Source organism: Aptenodytes patagonicus, chromosome Z (genome assembly GCF_965638725.1).
Source record: "Aptenodytes patagonicus chromosome Z, bAptPat1.pri.cur, whole genome shotgun sequence".
NCBI lineage: Eukaryota > Metazoa > Chordata > Aves > Sphenisciformes > Spheniscidae > Aptenodytes > Aptenodytes patagonicus.
In genome coordinates, this window is record NC_134982.1 from 22,374,104 (window position 1) to 22,399,733 (window position 25,630).

At 36.9% G+C, this 25,630-nt stretch overlaps 1 protein-coding gene across 3 annotated transcripts in view; it reads right to left on the minus strand.

Annotated features, from left to right (window-relative positions):
* Positions 1-25,630, minus strand: part of PDE4D (phosphodiesterase 4D) — a 436,186-nt gene that overhangs the window by 287,544 nt on the left and 123,012 nt on the right. The gene's annotated exons all lie outside the window — the stretch shown is intronic.

Sequence of the window (25,630 nt, forward strand, 5' to 3'; positions counted from 1 at the left end):
ATGCTTTTCTTTCTATATTTTTAGTAAAGTAATGTCACCCTTTCATGTAATTTTTTCTTAATATATGCTTTTAAAGTAGATTTATCACAGTGAGGTTACATACTTCTGACTTAATGTATATAAAACAATTAAGAAATCCCCCAAGAGCCAACATTTTCAGAGTAACAGCAAAGCTATACATGTAATGTAATTAAAACACTTGTCTACACACACACACACACACACACACCCCCCCACACACCCACCAGAGGAGCATGGAGGCACAATTGCAGGAGGGGGAACCCCAATAGCCCTGTCAGAGAAACGAGCCCCAGCCTGGCCCCTCCCTGGGGACCCTCAGTCCCATGGGCTGACACCCACCATGGTGAGTCAATGGGAGAGGCTCCCCACAGCACCTTACAGACTGAGGGGGTACTGCCAGAGGGCATGGGACACGTTATGGGACACCAGGGAAGAGCACTCTGGGACTGCATGGGACTTATCATGGGATGTACAGGGGAGGAAGCAAAAGCAGGGAAAGGGACAGATCAAGGTGGTTTGGAGAGGAACAAGCATGGGAAAATAGAGGGATATAAGGGGTTAAAAGGAGCTGGTCGGTTCTCTTGTCTGGCTGTGCCCTGCGCAGGATGCCCACAGTCTGCCCTGTCCTTTTATTAAATTGCACTTCTAATTCTCTTCCTGGGTGAGGGGCTCTCTGTTCCATGTGCATGTGCGCCAGCAACTGGGGTCAGAACGCTTGTTACCAGAGCAGGTAACAGGCTATAGGTGTTGGAGGTTGACCAACAGGCCCATTTGCCTGTGTGTGTCTCTGAGTGGGAGGCAGCAGGGCCAGCTATGGGGTGGGTTGGGTCTCAAAGCCTGGTCATGAAGGGATCCAAAGTGTGTGTGCGTGTGCGCACTCACACAAATAAGGAAACCAGGGACCAGCTAATGGATAAGTAGCTACTGGGGCATCCGAGTCTGGCTCCTGGTGGGACTGACAATGTGTGTATATCCCACAAACGGACCTTCATCCTCATCAGCCAGAGGGGGGAACAGGATGCGGACAGTGGTGCTGTTTGTGTTTGCCTGAACGCTGAGTGCTTCTGTCTGTGCTGATCTGTGTGGCTGTGACCATGCACATGTGTTTATCAGTACTGTACACGCGTGTGTGCCTATGGGAAAGGCACGCTCATGCTGCACACAGAGTGGACCTGACAACATGGAGCTGCAGCAGCCTCACCTCTGTTGGGCATGTATGAAAATACAAAATCCAAGATTGTGTGCAAAACTGTATGCATCGTTACACTGTATGTAAACACTTAAGAAAAAAAAATGCCACTTCCCCCCCATAAAGTTTGAAGGAAAACTCGAAAGAGAAACTACTATATTGTTTAAGACTAAAAATCAGTACAGGAGAAGAATAGAAACCATTAGTGCAATCAGCATTCATGTTGTTGGCAATTTTAGTATCCATGACTGACTTACTAAGTGTGAATTATTTACCCTTTTTTTTTGGTTGGTACTATAGAAGAAAGAAGAAAAAAGAATCTGCTGAATCAGATCTTTGGCGGATGCTTTCGTCTGAGCTGTAGAGGAGTTTTCAGTAATTAATAGCCAGCTGCACATTCTGATATAATGCCAGATGGGTCCTGCATCATTAAGTATTACTGAAACAAGTTACTATTTATCAGGTAATGGTCCAGGAAAATAAATCCTTGGAAAAGCAAAACAGTTTTCTTAAGAGACAAAGGTGTATTTAAGGAGTAACTTGATGGTCATTCTTTAATTCCATTTAAAAAAAGTAAATGCATAAAATGCTACTTTCTTGTGCAAATTATTCATATACGGGAGGGACAGAATCTATTACTAATCTACATTTACATTTCAAAGGAAGCTCTTTTGACAAAACTATCAGCACTGTTAATAGCTAACATTCCTTGATATTTCTTTTAAGATGTTATTGTTCAGCTATTTATATCTTTGCCTAAAATTATCCATCCAGTCAGAAAATTCTTGTGCTGGGTACATATCCCAAGGTAGTTCATTATTGACATAGTAGTTTTGTAGAATGAGGTTCTGAGCTCCCATGCGATAATGGGGTACCTACACCCATTCACACCCTTCACAGATGATCTCCGTAGGTACCCTCCCTCAATTTTGGGGCTACTTAGCTCCGAATTTTGAAGATAGATTAGTAGGAACGCAGAGTATTCCCAACTGCAAAAGAAGCTGATCTGAACAGTATTTGGATTACATTTTGTACTATTGAAGTACTAGAAATGCTGGATAATTAGTCTCTGGATACTTCAAATTACTTACTCCACATTAGCAGACACTTCTTCATACCTCAAATCCCCATCTGTAGAATGGATCTAACGATATTTTGTCAGTGCTGTTACAGCACATCCTTTAATCTTTGTAAAGCACCCAGATTCTACAATGGGAAGAGCTAAGGAAATCTCATGAAGAAGTAGGCCATTTTGAGTCTGGTGCAGGTTTTAAATTATTTATTTTGAGAAAGAAGTGCAGGGCTGTCTACTGAACAAGAAATACTGGGCAACTGCCAACGCAGTGAAGGAATAAGGTGTTCTGTGGAGGCTATAGTATGCCTTCGTGCATTTGGAACAAGTCACTTGCACACATGGGAATGCCAACTTTAACGTCACCATACGGTGCAAGTCACCAGAATTGTAACATTTCCTAACTTTTGGATCCTTCGAACCTTCTTGTTTTTAACATGATTTTGTTTGTTTTCACATAAGTTCATAAACAGCAGTTTTGCTTTTTGCAACAAAAGTGAATTTTATATGGTGCTAAATTTATTCAAACAGCTGCATGTGAAATTATGCTTGAGTACATTCTGTAATCTTTAACGGGAGGAAACAGGGATTCTATTAGAAAGCATCTTTGCAACTATTCAATTTGCATGTGCATAACAAACTCATGAGAATGTAACTGGTTATTTCCATATCCCCCATTGTTATACTTTTTGAACACCTGAGATTTAAAAGGCAAGAAGTTGGCCTGGTACAGCCAGGAAAGTATTTAAACACTTTTAAAGAGATATGTAAATATTTTAACTCTGAATCAGATTAATAACATTATTACATCCCACTATATGGAGGTACACAAAGTAAGGATGGACAATTGCTTGTCCTGACATTGCCTTCAAAAGTGGGTTTAAAAGGGTTTTGGCTTTATATCTCTATTCCCACTTACAGCTGAGTCTGAAAGGAAATAAGCCCCCAGCCATAAATGTTTTCCCTATAGTGTAAATGACAAAACAGAAAAAAATTAACTGGGAAAATAAAATTTCTACTGCAACAATATTTAAAATGGTAATAGAAAAAACCCCAAACAAACAATTTATAGTCATCTTTGCTATCAGGTACTATCATTCTATCCACATTTGAACACAGATAAATAAAAGACAAAGAACTGTGTGACATCCAGGGTTGTTTTTCTCATTCTCAACGATCTTATCCCAAAGAGGGTAAAATCAAGGTTACAGGCTGGCAGACAACTACTGTCAGCCTCAAACATAATTTCTTTTTTACATATGACATAACCACTTCTTTAGTGAGAAACTGATAATATCTAACAACAGTACCCAGCATTCCTTCACTAAGTTTCACAAATCTAAATTTCAGTAAGTAAGTTGGGACAAAAGTATGATTTAACATAACATAACCTGGTAAGATCTGCATTCCAAGCGAAAAGGGAGGTTGTTCTCCATACAACAGGCTGTTCTGGCTTGGGGGATTCCCTACCAAAGGATGTTGTAGATGAAAAAGTTTACATAGCTTCCAGAGGAGACTGGACAAAAACTTAGGAAATATTTGAGCTGAAAATAGTTGGAGGCTGGGAGAGTACTTGTGGGAAGTATCATATTGCGCTTACTCCTGTGGATATCTGCTTACAGCCAGAATACCAGTCTAGAGGTATCCTTGGTTTCAACCATTACATCTACTCCTAGAGTACTCTTACACAACATAGGTTGAGCATGTACAATAAGCTTGAACTAAAACAACTTCATCTGGAAAAGATGACAGCTAGCATGATCTAAAGATTTAGAAAGAAGATGTTTAACTCCAGGCCCCACCACCATTTTGCCCTTGGTGTGCACTTCTCTCTGTCTTTGAATTTCCACCCCACCCCTGCCCCTGCATTTAGATTAAACTCTTTGAGGCAGGGATTACATCTTACTATGAATTTTGACAACGCCTACCATGAAAACAAAAATTTTAATCTTGATTATAATGTTTACACTCAACTGTAATAGTAAAGAACAGGTAAGATGTTTCTTAAAAAAACCCACTACAGCAGAAAGTGCTTTTGGTGCTTCCATTTATCCCTCTGTAAATTTGGTAAACAGAAAGAAGTGTTACTAATTACCTTACCAAAATGCATTTTGATATTCTCACAGAAAACACAATATTAAATCAGTCATTTACTATTAAAATCAAATATCCTGAAAAATATAGAAATAAAAGGAATAAATAAGGAAATAAGGAATAAATAACGAAATAAAAAGAAATAAACCTTCAGCTTTTTCAGGTAAGAACTATTTTGAATAATAAGCCATTCATGTAAATATAAAAATGTATTTGAAATAGGATGGTTCCTGATTTCTCTCTAGAATAGTGTCCATCATACAACTGGGTCATTATTAAACAAAATGACAGTAAGAACCTTAGAACTGCAGATCCAAATTCCAGATTTCCTAAGACAAGAGAAAACCATTTTCCAGCTTCTGGGAAATGAATGTTGCATGTTACACATTTTTTTTCTTCCCCAAAAGCAACTTCTAATTCCTATATATAGTGGAAGGTCTACATTCTATCATTTTCACAACTGAAAAAAAAAAAAAAATTGAAATTCCTATAGTTTAAATAAGAACTAAAATACACATTTTGCATTTTGCTTAGAATCTGTCTTCTATCTTCCTAGCTCCATCGCTGACAGTCACAGAAAATCACTATGTCCTCGAGGGAGATCTGGGGGATATTCAAACTTCAGATTTATCTATAATCTTCCCACATGAACTGTCACAGAAGACACTTTGGTGGCCTACAACCTTTTGTGTTCCTTCCCAAATCAAGATCTAATGTGACTTGTGCAACAGAATCATAACCAAGGAGAACTGGTGTCAAACATATCAAGTAGGATGCCAAGAAGAAGGCAGAATTGAACAAAGCTGTCTTTCAGTATTTGAAAATTCTCTATTTATTCATTAACGTCTGACACATATTCCTTCCTGCAAGCCACCCTATAAGTCTCAGTGCTTCACATCTGCTAATGTCATATTGCATATAGCGGTAGTATTCTCTGCTATAAAAAAGCACCAAAATTAAGATACTAGGTTGACATTACAGCTATTTCACTATTTCCTCCAAAGGTTCTATATGAGAGAAGAAGCTTTGTTATAGTTTCACCTGTTACAACAACACAAGGGGTTTTTTTTTTCCAAAAATATACTTGTAAATATGTTGTTTCCATTTTTATGTTACATTGTTTGAAAATGTTGGCAGATCTTTTATTTTTTTTTTTCCAGTAATGAAATAAAAATACAGCCAAATATAAAATAAACTTAAAAACAGACACCGCTTTAGTGTTCTGATGACTGACAAACAAACAGGATGCTTAATGGAGCATGGAAAAGTGAAAAGTTCTTTTTCAAGTATTGCATCACATTATGTTTTTAATCCTTCCAACAATCACACTCTGTATATATCTTATGTTATGTTTCACGTTAGTGGTACAATAAACAAGCAGTGAGAGAAAACCACGGTAGATGGAACTGTGCCTTTTAGCACACTGGGAATATATTGCTACCTTTGAGATTTATAGGCCATCTTATTCCCCCTCAAATTTTACATTAATGTATTTTTATTGCTAATAACCTTAGCTTGTATCTGTTGAAGAAAACCATGATGCAGGAAGGTACTTCACAGTGGAAAGAACCAGCTTGAAGAAACATGAGACTCATCTCTTAACGGTAGTTTTCAAAATTTGGTTGAGCAAAGACTCTGTTTCCATTACACACCTATACAAAGTGATACGTATGAAGCCCTCCCAATGACAGACAAGGCATAGCACTTTTTTTCTCTTGAATTTCTTCTGCTTTTCTGAAAATTGCAAGAAAGCCATGTCTGACCAAAGCTGACAAATAAAATTTATGAAAAATTTTAGAAATAATAATTTTCTTAAAGAATGGTATGCAAGAATAATAAATCATACAGCAAATCCCAGTAAAAATTGAAACTGTATTACTGCTTCTTTCCTAGTTTTAGCAATCTCATACATTACCTTTTCTGGTTGAGCTGGATGCAGGAGCCTTCCTGCCATCTATTTCTTGAGAAAAGGATCTATACCATTTTCTCAGGAAAAAAAAAATCCAGCCAGATCTTCCTACCTATACTCCCAGAACAATTCCAGCTTTCTACGAGTTCTGTAGAAGACTGACATATTCCAATCCAGGTCTATCTGCATGCAATTTTTCTTTTAATTGTTTCTTATTTCTAGGAAAGAGTAATAGGTGGTGCATCAAAATTAAGCAAAAGGTCTTGGTTTCTCAAAAAAATGCTAGCTATATGCACAGTTAACCAATTATAATTATCAGCATCAAGCTTGATAACCTATAGACTTACATTTGATTACTCCCTCAACCTATATTCTGATCCATGAGTCACTTCTGTTTATTACCTGAAATGTGTCCTAAATTAAAAGATAACCCTGGAGGATTCTGAGGACTCTACCTACTGTCTCCCATCTTAAAAAATCTGCATTTAAAAAGAAGTCCAGGTCAAATGCAAAATGCCAACTTTTTAAGTAATCTTCTTAGATGAGATTTAGTGAAAATTCAAATATTTGGATTGGCATATAACTCTCAGATTTGTAAAATGTACCTTCTCAAAGCATTTAAGCCACAGAGTGACAGTGGCTATATAGCTTTTTAAGAATAATTAGTGTATGAAAACAGAGGCCAGTGTCTAATTTATATATATTTTTTAAAATATTTAATTTTCATGACTCATGCAAAGGGCAGGCTCAACAAAAAGCACCTCTTATAATAGAATTATTAAGATTTAATCTATAAGATTAATAATTGGCTCTGAAAAGAATACGAGAAAACAATGTACTTTAAGAACCCTGCTGAAACACTGATTCACAGGGGAACAATTAATCCAATAGTTTCAGAATGGTATCAGAGACTTTGTTACTGAGATCAGCCCTACACTTTTAATGGGCATTATTAACAATGTGTAATTTTAGGATATTTAATATCTTGTAAAAACATACTTTCAAAATTATTCAGAATGTGATTAAACAGACAAGGGTTTGATCGCCAACAATAACCATCCTTTTACAGAGGACATTATCGCCAGTATTAAGCACACCGTGGCTCTGATGAGTGTAAGCCTTAGGTCTTCCACCACACACAGTTGACTGAGTTGAATGCTGGGCCGTGGGGCTTTTCCTTGCCACAGCATAGCAGATAAAGACTTTAGAGAATCCCTGAGAACACAACAGCCCAGTGTCAATATGCTGTTCCTCCTATACAGGAGGGGAGGTCACTTCCAGGCAGAAACGCTAACGGTATTCAGTGTACTGTTTAACACAATAAAATAAGGTGTTTAACACAGCATCTTCTGTTTCTTATTCCTAAAAGGCAAAATGTTCATCCTCAGGAATTTGTTTTGACATTGAAAAGCCTGCAAACAATCAGCTTACTAATTTTGGGGGATAGCTAAAATATAATAATTCTGGAATATTACATTACATAAAAAGCTATCCAGACACAATTTTCAGCTTGCAACCTGGAGTTGGGCACATACAATTAATAAATGCCATGACTTGGATGGATATTTAGCAAGCTTAGCTCTCTTTGACTTCTGCCCATATTTTCTAAAATTAGAAACTGATTATTTCACTGGTTCAAAAAACCAATTTCTTGTGCCAGCAAGTGATGATTTATTGTACTTTATTAAAAAAAAAAATAAAGCCCTGAATTTTTGATGAAGAAAGGGTAGGGTAGCATTTTGTGGGGTAGGGAAAGGTGGGGGATCTGGATTATTTTAAATTCCCACTTTCAAACAAAGAATTTTCATTCAAGCATGTTGATTTCAATAGATCAGATTTCAGATAAGAAACAAATTGCAGTGAAAGGAAAAAGTGAAAGAACCCCGCCCCACACATCTGGGGAAGAAGAGGCTAATAATTCCAAAACAACAAGTTTTCTTAAATGGATACTAATGAACATAAAATATAGACTGTAGGCAAACACAGGAGAACCAAAGGCATTAGAAATGCCTTTCTAATTTTCCCCAATCTGTCTCAGTATGTTTCTCTGTGTTCAGCAGTGCCAGTATTTGGAAAGGCATGACCGTGTGTATCCAAGGCTGAGGATAAGGAATGACTGGCCCTTTCAGGGGCAACACATATTTATATCACCTTAAAGAGAAAGAATTAAATGCTAAAGACCTGAACATTGACTTGAACCCTGTAAGCAATTGTTAGAGAAAAAGAAGGGGGAAGGCAAAGTGAAACACTAACACTAGATGATATTTAATCTTCTTATAATTATAAAACAAACCTCATTCAAAAAATCTTAGTGTGAAGTCTTGATTCTGCAGATTTAAAAAAAAAAAAAAAATCACTGAACTGATTACCTCACAATTTTCAAAGACATTAAGTAGGCCATTTGAGAACCCTGACATAGGTTTTCATTGCTGCCACTAGAAATGAAAGAGCTGTTTAAATTGTCAAAAAACACTTTTGATAGAAGAAAAAAAAAATCAAGTATGCAGTGTGCTTTGCTCCTACAATTATAGCAATTTGTCATATATGTTTTGAGATAATTTCTCTCAACAGAACTCTATCAGAGACAGCAACTACTTTTGTGGTGCTTCTGCAAAGTGATTTTTTAACACTGACACAATTTTCCAATTACCCACATTTGCAACTTGTTGTTAGAATCAAACAGGATTTTAGAGAACTTCTGGACCATCATCATCCCATCTAATTCCTTTCATAACCTAATCAAGCTTTCCCCTAAAACTACCTTGAGTTTTGGGGTTTCCACTGTATCCACTATCTTTCAACCCCTTCAAATTAGAATTCTATTTAATATTCAGTCAAAACAGATTCATGTCTACTAGAAAGCAAAAGACCATTTGCAATGGAGGATTTTAATTATCTTTATGTTCCTTGTAGCAATGTACCCTTTTATCTTGTTTGCAGATCCATAAAATTATTCCGTAGTTAATGTGGTCAATGATGTTAAATTACTTTGGCTGGATTTTTTGTTTGTTTCTGCCTGACTGCGATGAGTACACAGGGCCTTGTTCATCAAAAGTTAGTTCAGAAAATCTGCACGATTCTCTTTTTAATAAAATGTGAATGTCAAGGTCAAGGGGCTAAGTCATGACACGGTAGAAATGAAGTCTAATAACATTGAAACAGGTGTCTGATCTGTTGCAAAGTTAAAGATATCATTAGGACTAGAGAAAGAGGAGAAGAGCAGTCACATGGGTCCTTAAGAGTAATACCAGTAACGTTAGTGAGAATAATAGCTGCTGACGTCTCAATGAAATTAGCTACAGCAGAGCTGGATTATGAGGCACTGAAATAGTACTAAGAGAACTCAGAACTGACCTATTAATCACATATAGAGCTAAAAAGCCCTACTGGGTACTAAAAGCCTGCTTCTTCTCACCCATGAGAATGTAATTCAATAGAAACTTTCTGACAGTTATAGTCACAGTCTAATGCAGAAGTAAGGTATGCAAGAGAAAAATCATGAAATAAGTATTCTGAAACTTCTGCGAAAGAAATTAATTACATCTCGATTGAGGGAAAAAAAAACAAGAAAAGAAGGTCATAGGCTTACTAGCTTATCATTTCTGGAAAACGTTTTCTCAGGCATCCACTACCCTTAACAAATTAAAGCTGGAAAACTCTTTATTAGGTTCCAGCAACAGTCATCATGTTTTCAATCTTGTATGTATTGGTATCGGTGTTCTATAATGCTTACAGCAAGATGTGCAGCAAGAACAATATAGGAAAAATGTAGCAGAGGTACCAATTTTGTCTTATGAAGAAAAGATAGAAGTATTTCATAGGAAATATAAGTAACTGACAATATCACCATAAAAGTATTGAAAATAACTGTGAAAAGTGAAATAAAATGCAAATGAGCAACAAATGTACCAAACATTACTGAAGAAATAAAAAAGGTGAAAGCATTCTTAAATATGACACAAATTACATGCTTGGAAAGTTATATGGAAGTTGTTGAACAAACACCTTTTAAAACATCAATCTATCCTTTGTCTATAGTGAGGAAGAAGCAAAAACATTGTAAGGTATTGCCAAATACACAAACTAAATCAAAATAGAAACTATTTATATAATTGAAAGAGACAGAAGAAATCTAGTATGCCTGTCACTGTATTTCACATATTACACTACTGCTCCTGACAGAATATGCACAAAGGAACTAAAGTGATATAAAATTTCACCTAAATAAGCCATGAATAATGTAAGAGTAAATTAGGCTGTCAGTGAAAGATATCCAAGTTGGTAGTATCTGTTTAGCATGTTAGCAAAAAAGCCTACTACATTTCTTTCAGTTACTTAGTTTATTAGAAAACATTAGAAATCAGAAATTTCAGAAAAAGATGTATTTTGTCTGGACATACAGTACAATGCAGAAAATCTTCAGCAGAAATAATAAAATTATTAGATCTGTGATGCATAGATATTAAGCACATGGTATACTTTATATTTAATAGATTATTATTTTGAGACTATTTTATAGAGATATTTCGTAACAGATCAGGTTGAAAATACTTGAATTACACAGCATAGTGAAATTGAAAGCTATCATCAAAGTTACATTCAATTGCAGAAAGCATTTGTGCTTGGTTGTGTGCTAGTTTTTTGATCCAAATGAGATATGAGTCCTGTGTATTAAAAGATTATAATATAAACTAACAAGGAAAAGGGAAAAGAAGTTTGCAAATAACGCTGCTGAAGTAACTAGATTTTTGATTCAATTATCTCATTTAAAAAAAATTAAAATCAATTTGGATTATTCATAAATTATTTTTAATCTGTTTTTCTCACTGACATGAAAAAACACTGCGATAAGAAGCTGCTACTAGGGGCATCATAATTTATTAAACAGCTCAGCCATGAGACAATAGGATCTATATTAAATTGCTTCTGCTGTTTGCAGATTGCCCTATTCACCTTGATATAGAACAACTACTATGGGAGCGTTCTATATAAAACATAACAGCTCAGAAAAAAGGACAGCAGTAAAGACCCATAAGATTACTACCTGGCCTAGCTTTTAGGGCATTCTACAGGGCTATGGAATGGGAGAAAACTTAAATATAAATCTCTGCATCCTTGGTGATATTTTTGGTAGATGAAGATGCTAACAAAACCATAAACTCCCATTTGAGCTTGGCAGACTGCTCCAGCACAGAACTACTTCCTCCTATGCGCCACCTTTTTACACGTTGAAACTATTCATGCAATTTAAGCCAAAATTGCTACTGATATTGACTGACACCACATTTTCAAAGAATTACTAAAATGAGGTTAAATAACTTGGTACAAATATTTTCCACTGGTATCAGTCCCATTTTCAAAGGTTTAAATGACTTTTTGAATCATCTTCCTGAATCTATTATTAGATGAATAATCTATTTTGTTGATGGTTGCATCAACCTCTCTTTCCTTGTTTTAGTAACTTTAAGAAAAGTTTAGCTAGCAATTTATTTTCAGACAGGTAAATAATGAATACATTATTTTAAAAGAAAAACATTATTAGTGGAAATAGAAAGAGAACCCAAATAAGTATCAAAGATAATTTAAAATATACTTAAACATTATATTTACACATTTTACGTATTACTTATATTACAGATACAATACAGGAACTACTTGAAATATACCATTTGCAACACTAAAGCCATTCTAGCAGATCCCTGTTACTCCCAAAGTTTAGTCCTCAGAAATGAGAGGTAGTACTACTTAGTCATTACAGACAAATATAGCAGACTCCACAGAATATAATTTGGAGTTATTTTTCAGAAATACATCCAAAGATGACTTAAACTCCTAAAGTGACAAAAAAAAATGTTGTTAAATGAATACATTCACCAGAAAGAAACTTAAAAGTAGAAAGGACATTCTGGGTGACACAGTCTAGTTGCCCTGCTGTCACAGGCTCCACATCATACAACCCTTTTCAGTTATTTTTAACATGCAACAATCAATTACTTTCATACTTTTCTCCAATATGCTATTGGAAGGCTGTTCCAGAGCCTCCCTTGTCTGATACAGTTCAGGAGTACTCTAATTTCCAGCCTGAAGGTCCAAGTGGCCAATTAAACCCCATTGATTTGTTCTTTTTTGCCACCGCAGCTCCAACAGAGAAGTATTAGAAAATCCAATAGAACTGTAGCTAAATCTGCCTAGCAGATGTTGGGTTTAACTTGCCCTTAAAACTCTGCAATGACAAAGGATCCACAAACATGACATCTCTATTACCCTCTGAAGCACATCTTTATCACGAGTAACTTTTTTAAAATTTGGGTTTTTTTAACAAGAATCCTCTTAGACTCTGCAGTCAACCATTTCCCATCACTGCAGGTACGTATCTGGAAAACAAAAACTCTCTGACATTTGCCATTTAATTTCACAGTGCATAACAAATTCTGACATTCAGTAGTCGAAAACCTCTGCGCAGTAACAAAATATATTGCTGAACATATTGTATTCCCCACATGATTTGCTTCATTTATTTCCCTGTCCTGACTTCTAATGTAAACAAAAAGAATTCAAAGAAATCAGGTATTTTTCTCCTGAAAATGAAAGAGCATCCATTCATGAAAGTCTCACATAAAAATCTTTGATTCTAGCTTCCTAAAAGTCATGGCAATCGGGTGCAGTCCCCAGTGACTGGTAAAAGGGAAACATTGCACCCATTTTTAAAAAGGGTAGAAAGAAGAACCCTGGGAACTACTGACCTGTCAGCATCACCTCTGTGCCTGGGAAGATCATGGAACAGATCCTCCTGGAAGCTATGCTAAGGCAAAAGGAGGACAAGGAGGTGACTGGAAACAGCCAGCGTGGCTTCACCAAGGGCAAGTCCAGCCTGACCAACCTGGTGGCCTTCTATGATGGAGTGACTACGTCAGTGGAAACGGGAAGGGCTACAGATGTCTATCTGGAGCTCTGTAAGGCCTTTGACACGGTCCCCCACAACATCCTTCTCTCTCAACTGGAGAGGTATGGATTTGATGGGCGGACTGTCCGGTGGGTGAGGAATTGGTTAGATGGTCGCATCCAGAGGGTAGTGGTCAACGGCTCAATGTCCAGATGGAGGTTGGTGACGAGAGGCGTCCCACAGGGGTCCGTATTGGGACCGGTACTGTTGAATATCTTCCTCAATGACATAGACAGTGGGATCGAGGGCACCCTCAGCAAGTTTGCAGATGACACCAAGCTGAGTGGTGTGGCTGACATGCCAGAGGGACGGGATGCCATCCGGAGGGACTTGGACAAGCTCAAGAAGTGGGCCCATGTGAACTTCATGAGGTTCAACAAGGCAAAGGGCAAGGTCCTGCACCTGGGTCAGGGCAACCCCTGGTATCAATACAGGCTGGGGGATGAAGGGATTGAGAGCAGCCCTGCCGAGAAGGACCTGGGGGTACTGGTGGATGAAAAGCTGGACGTGAGCCGGCAATGTGCACTCACAGCCCAGAAGACCAACTGTACCCTGGGCTGCATCCAAAGCAGCATGGCCAGCAGGTCGAGGGAGGTGATTCTGCCCCTCTACTCCGCTCTGCGGAGTACTGCATCCAGCTCTGGAGTCCTCAGTACAGGAGAGACACGGACCTGTTGGAGCGGGTACAGAGGAGGGTCACAAAAATGATCGGGGGATGGAACACCTCTCCTATGAGGAAAGGCTGGGAGAGTTGGGGCTGTTCAGCCTAGAGAAGAGAAGGCTCTGGAGAGACCTTATTGTGGCCTTTCAGTACTTAAAGGGGGCTTGTAAGAAAGATGGCAGCAAACTTTTTAGTAGGGCCCATTGCGATAGAGCAAGGGATAATGGTTTTAAACTCAAAGAGTGTAGATTCAGACTAGACATAAGGAAGAACTTTTTTATGCTGAGGGTAGTGAAGCACTGGCACAGGTTGCCCAGAGAGGTGGTGGCTGCCCCATCCCTGGAAACATTCAGGGTCAGGTTGGACGGGGCTCTGAGCAACCTGATCCAGTTGAAGATGTCCCTGCTCTTTGCAGGGGGGTTGGACTAGGTGACCTTTAAAGGTCCCTTCCAACCCAAACTATTCTATGATTCTATTTGCTTTTCATGTAGGATCCCTCAAGAGACTCAGAACACTAGACAAAATGTCTTCCATATTTTTCTAGACGTGCAAGCACATTGCTCTTTCTTCATGGTATCCCCTAACAAACATTAACAATAGTGCAAAACTTACATGGGTAAGAGTACAGAATACCAAATTCTCTTTTGATATCAGAAATATGATACCTCTCTTAAAGCCTGTAGTGGTCACTGTTACTATGACAAATCTCATTTCAACTGCATTGATGCCCTCAACTTACGTTCCTGAAAGCTAAAACTGATGCATCTTGAATACTCAGCATTTTTAGAGCACTTCAAGCACTAGTGAATAGCTAGGAAAGAAAAGTAGATTTCTCAGAAATTTAGGTATGCTTCTAATTATCTCATTCTGTGTTTTCTGTAACTGACAGTTAAAATACTGAGTACATTTTCAATAAGGAAAATATTATGGTAGCATGGTTGTTCTGATGAGGTTTTAAAGGTTTTCTGGTGCTTTCTAAAGCCTTGCTGTTACCTATCGTATTGATAATGGGAAAGAATAACACAACTGGACTAGCCTGTCACTCTGTAAGTGAATTCTCCTTCAAGAGTTGAGAGGCAGCTTAAACACTTAAGATCTAAATGAGGGGCTTTTGAAAATAGAATATAATGTTGACAGATTAAAATCTCTGGCTAATAGAGATATGGGTTCATCATTATGGCAAACTCCATTCTGTGTGAGTTTCTGTCCTGAACATGTCTGCATGGGTGATGCTTTGACTCTACTGTTTCTACATCCACATTGACAGACTTCACAGGCTTCATTTTCACAATACACCTGAATTGCAATAGTAAGTTGTTGCATGAAGAACGCAAAGCTTAGCCACCTCCCTCTCCAGTGACCCACCTGCACATAGTCAATTTGAGGGTACATGAGGCAAGAAGCGCTGAGCTGATGGCAAGCTCTGCAAGGGCTTTGCCTGGCCAGCCGCTACCAGGAGCTGCATTGCCAGGACACAGAAGTCCTTCCCTCAAGGAGAGCACAAACTGAAGGCACTTTCTAACCAACACTGTTTTTTAAAAGAACTTAAGTTTTAAAACTTCTATCCTCTAAAATTTGGTTGAAATCAGACAACAGGTTCCAAAGCTATAAAAGGGGGAAACAAATATGTATGATCATGTAGGCCTCATTTCTTTAAGAAACCAGGGGGAAAAAAAGTATCTCATGTATAAATAGTTACATATCCAAATGAGAGTCCCAAAGCACTTCTTCCTGCCCAGCATTCTGCATCTGTTCCCTCAATTAATACCCAGTAAAATACCTGTGAAAATATAGAAAGCAAATGGCATTTCAGGAAAGCAGTGCACTTAAACTCACAGTAAGAAGTATGCTTACATATTTTATATTTTCCAAGTATCAAAATCTTCATTGAAAGTACTACATAAGGAGATGAGCAGTCCTTTTTTTTGGGGGGTGGGAGACGGCAGAAATGAAACATTTCAGCAAAGGATGCAAAGAAAAAAACTTAAAATCTTGCAGTTATTACCCCATATGTTTGTTTTCCTTAGTGATTTTTTTTTTAATACAGATGCCACTACCTATCTGATCAGATCTTTTCTAAATACAGGTTCTAAAGGTAGATCCTGATACATTGTCATGTAGTCTGTTTCAGGAAGTAGATTCATTTTGCCTCTCAGAATTTTTGGGGTTTTTTTAATATTGTATAATGAATGAAACAATGGCCTGAGTATCCCATCTTACTGCATGATTTCGTGAACTAATGGTTCAAAAATGTACATTAGGCAAAAAACTCTTAAAACTTTTTTTCATATTCACTTTGCAGGGCATAAGCAATGCTTTAAATCATCATCTCTAAAATCCTTCTTCTACTTCATGGAACAAGCGAGTGAGCCTCTAGCTGGTACAATCCCTACCTTATTATGACTTAATCTCTCATTCCTGCTTGGTTGCCAAAAATAGCCATATATTAGCTCAGCTGCAGCTCAGCATGCATACCCTTTTGTGACTGTGGTATTCCCAGTGGCAGTTACTTCACCACAAGCCACATCTACTTGTAAAATGCAATCCTATGGAAAGAAATATGATTAGGCTGTGCGGATTATACAGCTTACAGAGATTCCATTCTTGCTAAAGATACTGTACAGCATATAGCTTACCAACATATGCTGCAATAATTTAAGCATCACAGCATTTAAAACTCGAAAATGTTTATTATATAGATGACCAACATAGCACCTTAACTGTCTTTTTATCCACTTATAACTTCCTAACAAATAAAGATGGTCTAATATCCCAAACTAATCCCCCATTAAAATCTGCCTAATTTTGGAAAGGGTAATTTCAGTATCTGTGAGTTGGACATTCCAAATACTGTTGGATTAGAAAAGGAAAAAAAAACCAGCAGTATTTAACTACTCTCCTTCTCTGGGCAATTCCTAGGATTATCCTACTTCCATGGGACAGGTCAGTCTGGTACAGATATTCCAGGAGGGAGAGACCACTTTCTATGGCAATTATTCAAAGGGCTTGGAAATTCTCTGGGGGAACTGCACAGCTACCACTGTACTTTTGCCTTGAAGAGAATTCCAAGGACACTTAAGATCAAAATCCCAAACAGCAACAGGGAAAGAAAAGGTATTTGTTGATTGGTAACCTTTGCCAAATCTCCATTTCAAGATCTTTGTGTTGAAGTACAGTCAAGAAAACTACTCTCTCACAACATTAGAGACAACCAGCAAGAAATGTGGAAGGGCTGAAAGTACATAAAAAAATAAATGGATGTAGAGCTGGGTGTCTCTTGGCCTGTACATGAAACTATGCTTTTCTGTATGACACGACCCCAGCATTCCAGGAATTTCTCTCCCACTTTTCTCCCAGGTGTAAATTTGTCCATATCTCAATACTCTAAGTACAAGATGGGGAAAAAGACTATTTGTATTTCACCATGTCTATTTGGTTTATGACCTGTTTGGAAACTAGCTATTCTATCATCATTTTTGTTGCCTATTACCACAGCTTCTTTGTTTTATTTGAAGACTGGTAGAAGGTAAGACACTACAAAGATGACATGATGGGATGCCAGATGAAAAAAAGTGTCATATAGTAGGACATATACAGGAGCCAAATATAGTGCAAGAAAATGAAACACTGTGGCTAATTTGGAATGTCTGTAAAGGTTCAGACCCAGTATTTACAAATTAAAATGTTGAGAAAAGGCAAAACATGAGAACTCAATAGCGGTTATACGCCATGTTTGTTAGGGCAGTTCTGTCATGAAATCTGTTGCATGAAATGATACTTCATAACGGGCAGGAAACACTGGAGTAACAGGTTTCAAGAAAGTTGCTGGGAACTTTCAGATCCTCCATGAGCTGAAAAACATCGGACAAAATACCTCTATCTGAGTTTAAGAATTAAATAAAGTATCTGAAGTTGGAAATCTAAATTATTTAGATGCCTAAATATAAAGAAGCTGATGAATGGATGCAATCAAATGCAAAGCTAAATATATTAAGTCCTCACACCAGTATTTTTTTAGTAAATAATTCTGCTGTTGGAGGATGGCATGATATGTACATTGTTATTTCACAATATACTAAATCCAAACTATTAAAATTGCCTTTTTTTGTCCTTAATATGTATAATTTTAGTTTAGCTAAGCATTGATTTCCATACATTTCTGCATGTATCTAGATACTGCATGTGACAGGATAATCGTTCCTCTGTCTGAAGTTCTGAGAGTAGGTATGGATGACATGCCTCATTCCTTTTTCAACTATTACACTTACTCAATTAAAGATGAATTATCCAAAAAAGTAATATTGGAAGATGACATTCTTAAATCCACAGACCATGAAAACAAAATTTCACAAATGGTCTAAGATGCATAAAAATCTTAGACTTTGACGTGTTAAGATGATTTTTAATTGGTCAATATTTGGTCAATACCATAATTAACAACTAAAGTCCAGATTCACTGAACCAAACTTTCCCCTTAAAATAGCAGTCAAAAACACAGTTAACCTGCTATTTTTCATACGTCTCAAGTATTTAGTTGTACGCTACCTAAAAATAACACTGTAATTAATCATTTGATATACAAAATCTACTCTCTCCCCTGAAGGCATTACTTGCCTACGGAGAATATAGTTGGATACAAAGGCAAAATAAACCAACTTTTGAAACATTTCTTCCCTAGTACCCAGACACACGTATCAGTGGGGTATATGAGCCTCTGTGCTTGATGCTTCTACTGTGACCAGAAACGCTATTTCACCTTGAAGGTCTTGTCCAGTTCTGAATCTGCAAGGTATTACAAATGAGCTGTATTTTTTTCCAGTTTAAAGGAAGTTAAACTCTGAAAACTTTAAATTGCTTGTGGATAACAGAGGGTATACTGACATCACCATAAAACAAATCACTCTTAAAAAACTGATGGTTTAAGAACTCATTCTTTAAAATCTGTTCCAATAAATTTGTAAAAAAAAAATCCAGTAATAACATGGAATAAGACACATGAAAGGAATGCAATATAAAATGTTATGACACAACATGGAATACCATTTTTCCTCAAATGTTATAAAGATCGTGTGGTTGTTCAACTAGGCATAGAACTGACCTTAGAATTCCACCAAATAACTGTTGTGTGAAGGCCAACACCTTGTGAAGGACACACAAACTTTCTGTTAGCTACATCCATATGATAAACATAGGTAACTGAGTTAATCCTTAGCTACTGACAGCGTTAAAAATGTGTCTGTATTTCAGATCAAATATCAAAGACCATTTGTTAGTGGCTGAAATTAAGAATTTCATAAGCGTTATACAAAAATCATGAAATCAGGAGCTACATTTCATTGCAGATGGGAAGAGTTAAAGTCATCTCTTTTCATCTCAGTAAGAATTATCTGTTTTCCTGAAGAGGACAAGCTGTCATCTGTCATATCAAAATAACCCAATTAAAATGAGACAATATGAAATATACAATCTAAACCAATTGCTTCAGACAACTGAAAATATGAAGCCATGGTACTTTAGAAAAAAAATTAAACCTTCCACGTGTTTTTTGTAGTTTAAAAGTAGAGAAATAAACAAACCTTCCTTCTGTTAATATTTTCACATGCTTTACAACAGAAATGGAACAGACACTTAAAAATAGTTACAAGTTTCCTAAGCAAACTTGTTCATTCCTTTTTCAGATGCTGTGCTTGGTTCTATCCACTCCTTTGAAACTTTTTATTTTGTGCACTCCATTTTGCTAATTCCATGGAGTGAGGCACACAGGGAAAATTATTCCATTTATTAACAGCTACTGACCAGTAGCTTTTACTGGAAATATTCTTCTATTTTTTAATTGTTAAAATAAAAATTATCTTAAATCATTCTGCTATTATCAAAGAGTTAATCCAGTCATAAAAAAAAAATCAAGCATAATGTGTTCAGTTAAGGTTTCAGCAGACAATACTGAATTAATATTAGCATAAAAATGGCCATTTAGCATAGTGTACAAGTGAAACCTAACTACTTCTATTTTAATGAGATGAAACTATAATAAGCTGTAAATTATATTTGTTGACCAAACTTCTTAAATTTTGTAATTGTCAGCTTTCAACATTGTTAGTGGTTCTTCCCTCCCTCCACTCTTCCTTTCTCCCTGCCTACGAATACTATGTTGAAAATACCAAACAAAATCGTAAATCTTCACGTATAGACCTGGACAATTCTTTGGTTGTCTCCAAATGTCAAATACGTGGATTTCAAGTAAATCTGCTAATTCGCTAGAATATTTAACACCATCATTTCTTTTCTCAGTAGGAGCCAAATTCCCATCCTCAAGCAAACCCATCTGTGAATGAAAGACCTTACCCACCTAACTCGAGCCAGAATGTTTAGAAACAATATAAGTACCCACAAAGCTACTTACAAAATATTTTATAAATGAAAGCATCAATAATAAGTCATATTTAATCAACATGTTTAATGTAGTAATAATTAAAATGGTTTTTTTCTTCATTATTAAACTATTGTTTAAGAGGTAGAGGTGTAGGGTAATTTTTGCTGAATCAAAGTGCAGGTATGGATTAACTCGTCCTAAAGAAAAGAAGGTGGCTCTTTGTAAGCAGGTAAGAGTGAAGAGACTGTACAGGAACAGCATGAACACTCAACAGGTGTTTTATGAGTAAAAGAAGCTTCAATTTAGTTTCTATTATTGCGACTTAAATTTCCAAGAAGATATAAATCAGGATTATATCGAGAGACAGCAAGACTTTCTGCAAAAGTCTTGGATCCTCTAGGATCCTTCAAGAAATAACTTGACTCTAACTTAGCCTGAAAACAACTGGTTAAAAGATGTACTCTACTTCTAATGAGACATAGTGTTTCAAAGTGTTGTCAGTCCAAATTAACAAAACAGGTAGTGCATCCAAAGGACAGAAGTATGAAATAATAACTTCATTTACAGATCATATGCTGAGGACAGAAGAGCAAAAGGCAGGCCTTGGCAAGAGTCCACATTTCATTTCAAAGATTCAAAAGTTTAGTTTGAATCAGTTGCAGTAATATAAAGATGAGTATATTAGTGATCCAAAACACAAGTTAAATGATCTCATTATTCTGGAACAATAGATTAAAGTCCAACAGGATACTCATCTGTCTAGGACACCCAAAGTGAGCAACGACAGTTTACATTAGCTCATACGGTTAAATTGTCTTGCCTGCACAGAAATTTTGCATGCAAAAGTGCCATAACTATTGTGTGGAAGACTATAGAGCACTTCAGTGGTGAGGGATGTAATTTACATATACAGATACATATCTAACCTACCCATCAGGGGTGTTGTCAGGCTTAGCTGACTAGTGTATCTGGAGAACTTTCAGCTTTTCACATGGAAACATTACAGAAAGTCAAAGCACTGCTAATATAAATTATAAACAAATAAACCCTTGCCCTATTTGCAAATAGTAGAAATATTTTCATCTCTTCACCGATATTCAGCATTCTGAATGCTGGTTAGGTGCCACCAGGCAGATAAGGTGTAGAAATATAAAGGAAAAGGTGATCGATACCTTAAAATTAAACTCTTTGTTTCATTCAGTATCTTACTACATCTTACTACACTCATCCTAACTCGAACAATAAACTTCAACAATGCCTGAAGGAAAGTAACACCTGTCACTGAGCATAAGAAAACAGGGAATAAGGTGACCTTTCATACTTAGCAGTACTGTGAAAATCTACTGGCCACAGAGGATTAAACAAAATTCTTTGGCCTTAAAAAGATTTCTTCCTAGTTTAAAAATCATCATTTTTTCCCCCAAAATTCAGGTTCAAATCCAGTTTTCCAAAGGCAGAACTGAGATATTCCTCTACAGTTTTTATGTTAATGCCTTAAGTATAAAATAACTAAAAACTAGTTAAATACTGTGCTGAAAAGCAGTTCAGAAAGAAGCTTTTTTCCTTCCCCTACTATAAAATACAGAATATTTTCTAGAACAAGCAAATGAGTAAATAGCTGCATGAAACATTTCATCCTGGTTTCGATTAGAAGAGTTATGCCATGAGAAGAGCATAGAACTGGTCAGACTCAGTTCCCCATAATACCTCAGTGAGGTGAGGTTAACTCATTATGTCCTAAGAACATAACAAAAAGTTTATTTCGTGCATTAGCATTGAGATCTTCATTTTCCATCTGTTTTTGTCACAGTTACATATTGTTCTAGTCTCACAAAATGGATGAACCTGCACAACAATGGAAAGCCAAACCATTTTTGGCTGGCTGAAAACCATGTGGGGTTCTATAAAATGTACAAACAAACAGCTTAGTGTCATTATCTTGGAATACTGGCAGAAACAGAAGACAGAAGCTTATTAACAATTGCATTCATTCAGGGATTTACTAAGGTGTTTTTCAAAAAGCTAGTTAGTCATCAAATTAATCTGAAGCAAAGGATAACATGTATAACCATGCATCCGCATCATTTTGTATTAGATGAAGTATATAGAACAAGAATGATCAAATCAAGTAAATATAGTGGGATTAAAAAGGAACCAAGAAAGGATTTTTTTTTTCTTTATTCACTGCCTTGGTAACTATTTCATTCAATCTTAATATAGCCCAGAAGTTGGCAGAAAAGGATGAACAGTCATAGGTTACATTTTTGATTCTGAAAAGTTAGTGTGTTCACCTGTGGATTAATTTCAAATCTTTACAGATATTCTCGAACACAGGTTTTTCACTTCTATTTTTCCTATGGTAAAGCTAAAAGGCATGTGCAGTATTTGTTTACGCAATTAGGCAAGCCAAAATTGAATACCGTACTTATCTTTATTTAATTTGGCATCAAAAAGGCAGATAAAATGTAATGGAAAGGAAAGCTAGGTTATATAATTCAGCAGTAAATGTTTCTAAAATTGTTTTCAGTGTGAATGGCAGTAAGCTGCATATTGTTAATACATAATTTATGTTGTATAGTGTGTAATGTGGTAAGTAGTTATAAAATCCTAGTCCTCCCTTCTACTATCATCACAAATGTTTCTCGCTATTTCTAGAACTAACTTTATACTCACCTGGGACGTCACTTGCCCCAACCACTGCACCCCTTTGATTGTATGTATTTTGTATTTGCTTCTCTACAATCCAAACTGTTTGAAACCGCTTCAGTCAAAATACCTGTTTTTTTTTCTAGTCCAATCTCAGTTTTATATGCCCTTTAGAATCCATTCAGATTATAGCTACCCTTATCTGTCTGATATAGTTGTGCTCCCATTTGTACTGCCTGGGAACATACATATTTTATAGCTGCTTTTTGCCAGTAGTTAGTTCCTACCTATTACTAAATTACAAGGAGGGTTCAGATACTGGAATTCTCACTACATTTCCAAAAGCTTACAGGTTCACATTCAAACCCGACTCTCAGGGCCGTCACTTTTTGGCTATTCTTTCCCTAAACCCACGTAGGGGACCAAACACGAAAAACACATTCCCCCCTCCCCTTGACTGGTTACACAACATTAAAATCCTGGACATTTGAAACAATAAATTATATATATATATATAAATTATATATATATATATATATATATTTTTATCCCCCTGACTCTTCCTCCCCATATTCCATGTGAGATGAGCAGGAACTAGCACATGAAGGCACAGTGCGTTCTCTCAAGGTACAGAAAATCCCTTAAAAAAGCAACATCTCTAAGGTACAGAAAATTATTAGTTCTACTTTTGAAATACTTGGTTCTGTATGCATATAAAGGTTACAAATATTATGATGTATATGATGCTGGCCACAAAACACCTTTGATGTGTTGCATCAGCATTGGGGACACATTATTAAAGATGATCAATTAATATTTGTACTAAACAAACACAAAACTAATTGGGTTGCATGAAGGTTATCCCTTCCTTTATCTTCATTATCATCCTTTAATGGACATCTGAAAGTAGCATGGGGGGAGGTTATATACATATAAAAGACTTTGCTTTGTGCCAATTCCTATTCACAATAGAAAAGGTTGGCATACCTTATAGGTAATGCATGGATTTGTGAAGGGTCAGAGTTAAAAGAAAAGCTATGACTGGCAACTTAAAACCCTGGCACCCATAAATGCTCCTTACAGACCTACTGTAGCATGAATAAGCAAATTTGCCAATTCTCTGAGAGTTGAGATGAATAACAGTGTGCTAAAAACATTTCCATTCTAGATTAAGGTCTATGATTCCATAAGCACAAACGTAGGCATGGTATAGTTTGCATTCAGTTAAAATAGTAAACATAAAACATATCATTATCTTCATATATCTTCCCAGCAAACACTTCTGCCAGTCTTTCCTAGACAATGGGTTCATGGACTGTGGCAGACAGCAAGGGGCTGGCAAGGAGCACACAGGGAAACCAGGTAACTACCTTTCAGAGAACGTGAATAAAAAACAGTTGGTTTGTTCCAAAACCCTTTCAGCAGACTTCAGGGTTCATGTTTGAAAACCGCTTAGTCAGAAGATGAACCCTGGGGGTTAAAACATGCTTAAAATAATTTCTCCAAGTTATTAAAAACAGAAGTAGGCCAAATTCTTAGAGGACGATGGAAACGGTCTTCCTGTTAGGTGTGGACCGCACTACCCTTTCCTACACAGTTTGCTAAATGAACTGCCAAAACAAAAAGATGAAATACATTCAAGATCATATAATGCATTTTTTAGGTGATGCAGTTTGAAGTTGGCTCTAAAAGGACTTTATGTAGACTAAAATGGTCTTACGGAAAGGTGGAATAAAATGTAATTAAAAAACCCCAATAGATGCGTTCAAAGGAGAGCGTGCCTACTAATTGTTTATTAAAATTTAAGTGCCAAGAGCACAAGAGCAGCCAGCGCCTCGCCTCCCCCCCGCCCCCCCCCCCCCCGCAGCTCTGACGGGATGCTGTCGGCTCCTGCCATTGGCTCCGCGCGGAGCAGCCGGCGCCTCCGACAGATGACACCCGGCTGACGCCAGCGCTGGTGCTGCCAGGCGCCGGGGGCTCGGCTTTGTACCTGCCTTCGGAAATACAACTTTGAAATGCCATAAAAAGAACGTGGCTTTAAGAACTTCGCTAACGCATTTCCCAGGGAAAATCCTTTCTTAGGTTTTCCTGCAAATCAGTGACACGCAGAGGCTGACATACGCTAAGGGCAAATCTGTCAAACAAACATGCACCCTGAAGCCAATCCCTCAACTCGAATGCCTTTTTTTTTTTTTTTTTTCAAATGAGCTTCCATAATATGTTTGCTTCTAATACCTTGAAAGACTCAATATTTACCCAAAGAGCAAAAGTTTTCTGGGGAAGCATTTTTGCCTTGGCTAATAATACTCATTAAGCACTGAGCAAGACATTAATTCCAACATCAGGAGCAAGATATGACGCAACAACCACTGGTAGAATTTATAAGCAAGTTAACTGCGCTATATTGCAAAGAAAGTTACAGAGAAAGATTTTTCAGTGAGCAAGAACTATAGATGCCTGTGGTTCAAAGAGGAAACAGATGTTTTAATGATGATAAAGGGATTTTAATGCTATATGATTGTCTTCCAAACAGCCACATTTGAGAACCTACCATACAAATGCATTTGTTAAAAATGACTGAATTATCATATGAGTGAGCATTTTTTCCTGTTTTCTGGTCACTTGAATGTATATAAACAAGTAAGTTTCAGGACAAAGAACACAATAGCATAGGGGGAAAATACGTCTTCATTATTTCCTTCAAGTCAGGCTAAGAAAGAAA